At 36.2% G+C, this 6994-nt stretch overlaps 1 long non-coding RNA gene across 1 annotated transcript; it reads left to right on the forward strand.

Annotated features, from left to right (window-relative positions):
• The first annotated feature begins 388 nt into the window (after nt 1-388).
• Nucleotides 389-6766, forward strand: LOC112160533. Its single transcript, XR_002921689.2, has 4 exons — nt 389-1324; nt 1491-1575; nt 2610-2715; nt 6573-6766. It is a non-coding gene; the product is annotated as an uncharacterized LOC112160533 (long non-coding RNA).
• Nucleotides 6767-6994: the final 228 nt, after the last annotated feature.

Genomic DNA, 6994 nt, shown 5'->3' on the forward strand with positions numbered 1-6994 from the left:
ATACCTTTAAAAATTAAAAATATTTTTATTTTTCTCCAACCAGAGAGCCACAATGAACGGGTAAAGGAGTCACACGTGGCTCTGGAGCTTCCCCTGTTTTAGACTTTGAAACAGTCAATTAAAAACACTCGACATGACTCAAATAAAAGTGATTTCTAAATATTAGAAAATACATTAATTAAAGAAAATAAAATATTGAATGCTAACATTGTGAGGATATATTTAAGTAAAGCTTATTCATCAGATATAGATGCACTCTGAAATAATTTAGTCTGTACAACAATAAAAGAAGGTACCAGACCGTAGAGGCTAAATATAGTTTTTAAAGGATAGCTTTGCCTCATAAATGTCATTGTGCTTCTTCATGGGGTTTATTGACTTTCTTCACAGTTTGTATAAAGACACAAGAAATAACAGAGTAGGAACAATCTCATCTATTTATACCCAAATAGAAATGATTTTGTTTTCACTTTTTTTGTAGGAGTGTTAATTTAGCACATCCTCATAATTATAGTTATTTTATACACATTTCATTGTATTTGATGGATCTCCAAACGTTCTAAGGCACAGCTAACCACAGGTTTGTGCCTCACCAACTTCTACATGATTTATGTCAGCTTGGGTGCAGTTCTAATTTACTCTACCCATTTTTGTTTTCACTATGTGACTAAAAAGTATGCTGCTGCAAAATGTCGTGCAGATGAAAAGTATCACATTTCAAAAGCTAAATGCTGTTCTCTGGGACACCACAAACACACCATTTCCTAAAAGGCTGAGGAAGCCGAATGGCTGGTTGGGGTCAGCTGTCTGGGGAAAACGCTCTGGCATGTTATTTTTCCACTGCTGTGTCCTCTCTCTGTCCTGCAGCCCAATCAATAAAAGCTTCCACAGGGCCATCTGCATGTGTTTGCGTGTGTTCAACAGTTTAGAACAGGGGGCCACTTGGAGTCACTGTTTTTTTTTTTCAAGAAAATAATTTTATATTTAGTGTACTCCAGCTCTGAAACTGTTGAAAATATAAAACACACAAATAAACCAGAATAACAGGTGGGAAGAAATGATTTCTAAAATTATTTTTTAGATAATGCATATGGTAGATAAGCTATATCTAAATTACAGCTCGTTCAATTTAATGGTGCTTTCCAAACATACAGTTTTAGCACTTTTTTTCTGCTCAGTTTTAGTCATTTCACATTACTTCTGAAAAGCACCTCCACTTGATTGGAGGTTGTCATAGTAACTGCAACAATGCCCTTTTTGTCCTTTTCATATATGACACAAAACACAAACTGTGTGTCAAGCTAGAGGATGGGACACCCGCAAGGTACAGGTTTCAGGATTTAGTCCCACACCTCAGAATAGAAAATTTGTTTTCCACTTTTGAGCCTCCCCTGGGGGTGTGTCAACCGTGAAGTCACACAGTGACCCAGTAGTATCAGGTCAAACCCTTTTGAGGCTGTTGAGCAGGTAAACCTTTATTCTTTAATTAGGACACAGGTGAGGAGGGATCAGACTGAGACAGTATGACCTCCAGACCAGCAGGAGGAACATACAGGAAGCCCTGGAATGGCAACTGTAAGTGTCTGTCATTTGAGCAGGTACTACTACTAAAATTTCATTTTTCAGTGGTTAATAAGAGCAGCTGTTCACAGATCCAGAAGTAAATAAATCCCACAAACAATGGTTGAGAGGGAAAATGAAGCACATGAATGCTGCACCAAAGACAATCCTAACAGAAGGGGCGAGCAGAGTCTATGGTCAAGGTTCAGAAAAGGGTGGATGCACAAAAAATGACAAGCTTACATGAACAAGATGGCCTAAATAACCCAACTGTTGTGTGTCGTCACTGTATGCTGTATGGAAAGCCAGAGGTAAAGGTTACAGCAATTAAGTTGTTTAGATGAAACAAAGTGTGAAGACTCACAACCATGTACCAACGCTAAAGGCTGATCTACACTGGTCCATCTGCAGTTTTGTAGTTCGTTGACCTCAGAAAAACAGGAAACAGGTCCAGATTTTAAAATAAAAACACAGGTAGTACTTTCAAAATAAAACTATAACATTTTATTCAAGGTGACATGCACACGCTATCACGCGGTAACACCCCAGATAACACTGTTGTCTATTTTATTACATGGATGAGGAAAGTTTAATTTTGGAAGTACAAAAAGACATAATCCTTTATGACACAAAATATGTTACAAGGATTCAGTGAGGAAGGAGAGAAGATGGGGCTGATTGCCAAAGTTTTGGATGTTGATGACAAGGGCGGGACAAACCACTCCTCCAGGAGCCAGGACGAGGGGTGACAAACCAGTGACGCAAAGGAGATGATGTAAATTAAAAAACGATACTGAGACAGACTCTCCACGCAAGACAGACCAGTGTAAATTCAGGGTAAGCCTGGTGACTGATATATCTTTGGCATTATAATAGCTGTACTGGGTTATCTGGGATAGCTAAAAGCATTTTCTCCTTTTTTTGGAAAAGGCGGGAGCAGAATTACTTCATTTTCAACAAAGATGGTGAAGTCCCCAAACTTGTAAAAGTGACATCAAATCATCCCTTTAAAAACTAGAAGCTAATCTCACCTCTTTCTCTGTTAAAAGTTTAGACCTCCAAACCAGATTGGAGCAGAGGATGCTGGGACCTTGGAGGAGATTGATCCAGCAGTATAACTGCTGATCAGTTGGGAGCTTTTGATGACTTGCAAAGGTAAAGAAAAGGAAAAACATGAAACCCCTTGAAAGGTCCATTCAAGAAGTAGACCTTTCATCATTATTGAGAAGCAACCTTTTAAAAGTATGCAGCAGCTTACCAACAGTTTAAGATATCAAGATCAGTGAGTAACATTGTAAAGTTTCACTAAACAAGTACTAACAAAAGAAGTCGATAATAAATTCTAAAACAAAATAACATTTAATCATAGAGATGTAAAACTACTGAAGAATTTTGAACTTTTTTAGAAAGCAGCATATATTTGTTTTGATTTTGGTCAAATGTATTTGGCTTCTCTGGACTCTGACATACCTGGAAGAAACATACTCATGCAGGAAAGGAAATTTTGACTTTTTGACAAATGTCTGCTCTCAAGATTATAATGTTTGTATTTTATTGCATTTCTGTCCATATTGATCCAGCACTGCTGGTTGAACTGAAAACTCAACTGAACTGGGTTCTCTGCAAGTTTCACTTTTCCCAATAACTACATTTCTTCCAATGGTTTTATCAATAGATATTCTGTTGACAAAAGTCTGGATATGGGCGTTTCATTCACATAAATGCTGCCACTGATAGACGTGACTTTGTGATGCTACATTCTCTGCCACAGTGAAAAAATAAATAAAAAATAAAAATTCCCAGTGCATAGCTGTGGTTAATATGGTTTCTAGATCTTAAAGCAAAAGTCTAAAAAAACAAAGGTTTTTGTGGGTTCCACCCTCAAAATAGTTCTGTAATTTTGTTGCATTTGAGGTATTTTGTGCTACTGCTTTGCTGAATCTTCATGCTATAGCCGCTGAACGGCTGCTTGTCTTCCCACTTCACACAAACAAACACTTCACTGATTTAAGGTTAGTGTAGGAACAAAAGTGGAGCTTGAATTCCTTGTATTTTGGGCTGTCCAGAGACACCCTCCTCTTATGCAGATATTTAAATCCCAGTCTGGTCTTTGCACGGATGTAAAGACGTCCATAACAAGAGAAAAATAGCCAGTAGAGCATAGGTTGTGATAAAGAAAAAAGGCAAATGTTTGGAAATGTTGCATGACTGACTACCAGTTTTAGCAACAAAAACATACCAGAGAACTTGTAAACAGCTTCATAAAAACCAATAATGAAAGAAAAACGTCCTTGTTTCATTTAGCATTAAAGTTGCGTGGAATAGGGATAAATTTATACTTTCAGTAAACAAAAGCTTTGGGAATTCCACAGCAACTAAAATAAATCCATAAAAGGAAAGGGAGCTTTGTGTACTGAAATACGTTCCAAGACACGACTGCATGCAGGGTTTGAACTTTGCAGCATCCCTGTGTGACCCAGGGTCCCAACAACTAACACATGATCAAAATATGCATCTGCTTACCAAAATGAAATGGATCTATATCAAATATCAAACAGTCTTGAACGAAAATAAAGCCAAAAGACAAAATATGCAGCATAAAATCTAAGAATGGACAGGCTTGGAGGGTGAAACAGCCGTCCACGATGATAGTTTTTATACCAAACTTTGTATTTGAGAATTGCAAAAGCCAGTCTGGTTTCTAATAGCATTTTATACTATTTCATTCACTTTACTGAAAATAAAATAAAAAGGAAACTTAATTATGTGGGTTTTTTTTTACTCATAGAGCTATTCCAGTCTCTTCCTGCACTTCAATTACATTTACATTCATATAATAATTCATTACCATATACCACCCAGTAAATACAAATACATGCAAACAGCCAGTTGTTTGTATTTTTGATTAGGATGGGTTAATAATACTGAAAATACTAGTGCTAGTTTTTTAACTATCAATACTTTGAGGGACATGGTGGGGGTTACCCTTGTGCTCTCTTGAGGGGGCCCAGATGACCCCACCCTTATATTGATCTGTGATCCCTCCCATGACAAAGGTGGACAGGATTTCATGTCTGCCACAGACATCAGTGAAGATAGAAAAATTATCATGATGTCCTTAATTTTAATGTAAATTAACCTAGGAAAGCACAATCTATTGACTATCAGTGTGTTAATAAATACATTTTGAATCTATGAAGTTACTCCTATGGTTTATATAAAGCTAATTGTGTGTTTGCATCTTGATGTATGTTGTAATTTGAAAATCAAAGTTTTTACAATGAAAAAAAACATTAAATTCACAAAGAAGCTGAATATTTTTTGTCAATCCATTAGTAAAAGTGGGTTAAAACAAGTAAATGAAAACAACTTGACAAATATATTACATAGAATTGTATTTTGTATTGTATTTGAATATTGAAAATTCTACTTGAATATTTTAAGACTTTTTTTCTTACAGTTTTATTAACTATAGTAGGTGATTAAAAACACAAAATTCATCTTTTTAAAATGAAATAAACACATGGTGTTACACCCTAATTAGCTAATTAACTCCAAACACCTGCAAAGGCTTCCTGAGCGCCGGTGTTTTTAATTGGCCAGTAAACCAGTCTGACCTGAGCTCAATCGAAAATCTGGGGGTTGATGTCAATCGGAAGATGGGCGACACCAGACCACACAATGCAGACGACCTGAAGGCAGCTGTCAATGCAGATTGGGTTTTAATGCCACAGGGCATTGCTGCTATAATGAATGCAAAAAAGCCCCAATGAAGGGTAAAGTACACGGAAAGGCACATCATTTTAAAAACACAACTGAAGGCACAATTTTTTAATGTTCTGATGTGATATTCTACATTTTTTGAGACACAGAATTGTATTTTATCATATTATGAATATATTATATTATATATATATTATATTATATTATGTTAAACTTTTTCAAAATCCTCTAATATTTTACATTTTTGATTGTTACTGTCAGTCAATAGATTTAGCAGCTTGTTTTAACAGTTAGCAAAACATATTTTACATGTGTTACCACTATGAAATCTCCCCAGGGAAAGCTCAGGGCCAAAATGGAAATCCACGAGCTCATCAACCTTCTTTATTTAAAAAAAGAATGTCCTGATCTGTCTCCTCCAAATGTTGTGGATCCACACAAAAACTGCCATTTTCTGTTTTACCAAAGCAGTTTTATGACATGTACAGACACAACTCATTCATTCATCTTCTGAACCCACTAAAACCTTTTGAGTTACGGGGTTGCTGGAGCCTATCCCAGCTACTGTTGGGGGGTTGCGGGACTCACACTGGACAGATTGCAACCATTCAGCCATTAGCTGTCCTGAACTTAAAAGATACTTAAAAGAAACTTTTTTATTTTTGTGAACAAACTATCAAAGAACAATATTTAAGTTTAAGATTTGTGCTTCTGTTGTTTCATCATTACAAGTTTTATTCAAAGTAGATAGATATCTAAAGAGCTTGTAAATCATGCTAGCAATACCTTCCAAGGCATGTCAAAAGTTAAAATACAACTTTATTAGTTCACATAATGTCATTTCCAGGCAGCTGAAGCATATGAAATGGTCTCCTGTGCGCAAAGGGTATTCCATGTCTACCACAGTTGTTACCCAAATTATTTCTCATCCAGAGGAGATAATTATCCCATGTGCACAGGATTATTTCTCATGCACACCTGTTCAATTTCACCTCTTTTTTTCCTCCTTTTTCTCCATTTACATTTTTGACGCACGTCTGACTTCAGAATGACTCACAAACACGTAGATGAAACTATCTGGTGTTACTAACAAGGAAGTTTTAATATAAAATGTATAAAAAGTTAATTTTTTTAACGCACTACTTTAGAGGAACTTTATCAGAGTAATACACAGCAGTGCTAATTTGACATGCCTTGCACTCGATAAAGCCTGTAAACAAATGTCACTAACAGTATTTTCTATAACCCATCAAACATTTGAAATCATCTCTGTCCTCTTTCTTCTCTAGTTTTCTAAATCAAGGACGTCTCATTGTTCTACAACCCGGGGTCATCTGAGCAGCCGAGTCCCTGAGGCTTTTCTCACCACCTGAGCAGGGAAAAATCGAAAGTCCTGTTCAGCAAGAACAAAAAATGTCAATTTGTCTGTTGATTCAATTTGTGAAAAGCAGTGTGTGAGATAAAGGCAGTGTTATTCATCATGGTTAAGGTAGCCCTTCGTATTGAACTATGTTAATTAGAACTGTGTAGCTAAAACCAATAGGTGTGGGAAGCAAAGTTTCCACAAATAATTTCTACCTATGGATTAATTGATCTAAAGTCAACCAGGCTTTTCAACCAGACTGGACTGAGGTTTACCCAATAAGATTACAGCTTTGTTTATAACTAGTTTGTTTTAGAAAGACGGACTAGAAAATTGGTGTTATTTGTG

This window comes from Oryzias melastigma, linkage group LG3 (assembly GCF_002922805.2).
Source record: "Oryzias melastigma strain HK-1 linkage group LG3, ASM292280v2, whole genome shotgun sequence".
Taxonomy (NCBI): domain Eukaryota; kingdom Metazoa; phylum Chordata; class Actinopteri; order Beloniformes; family Adrianichthyidae; genus Oryzias; species Oryzias melastigma.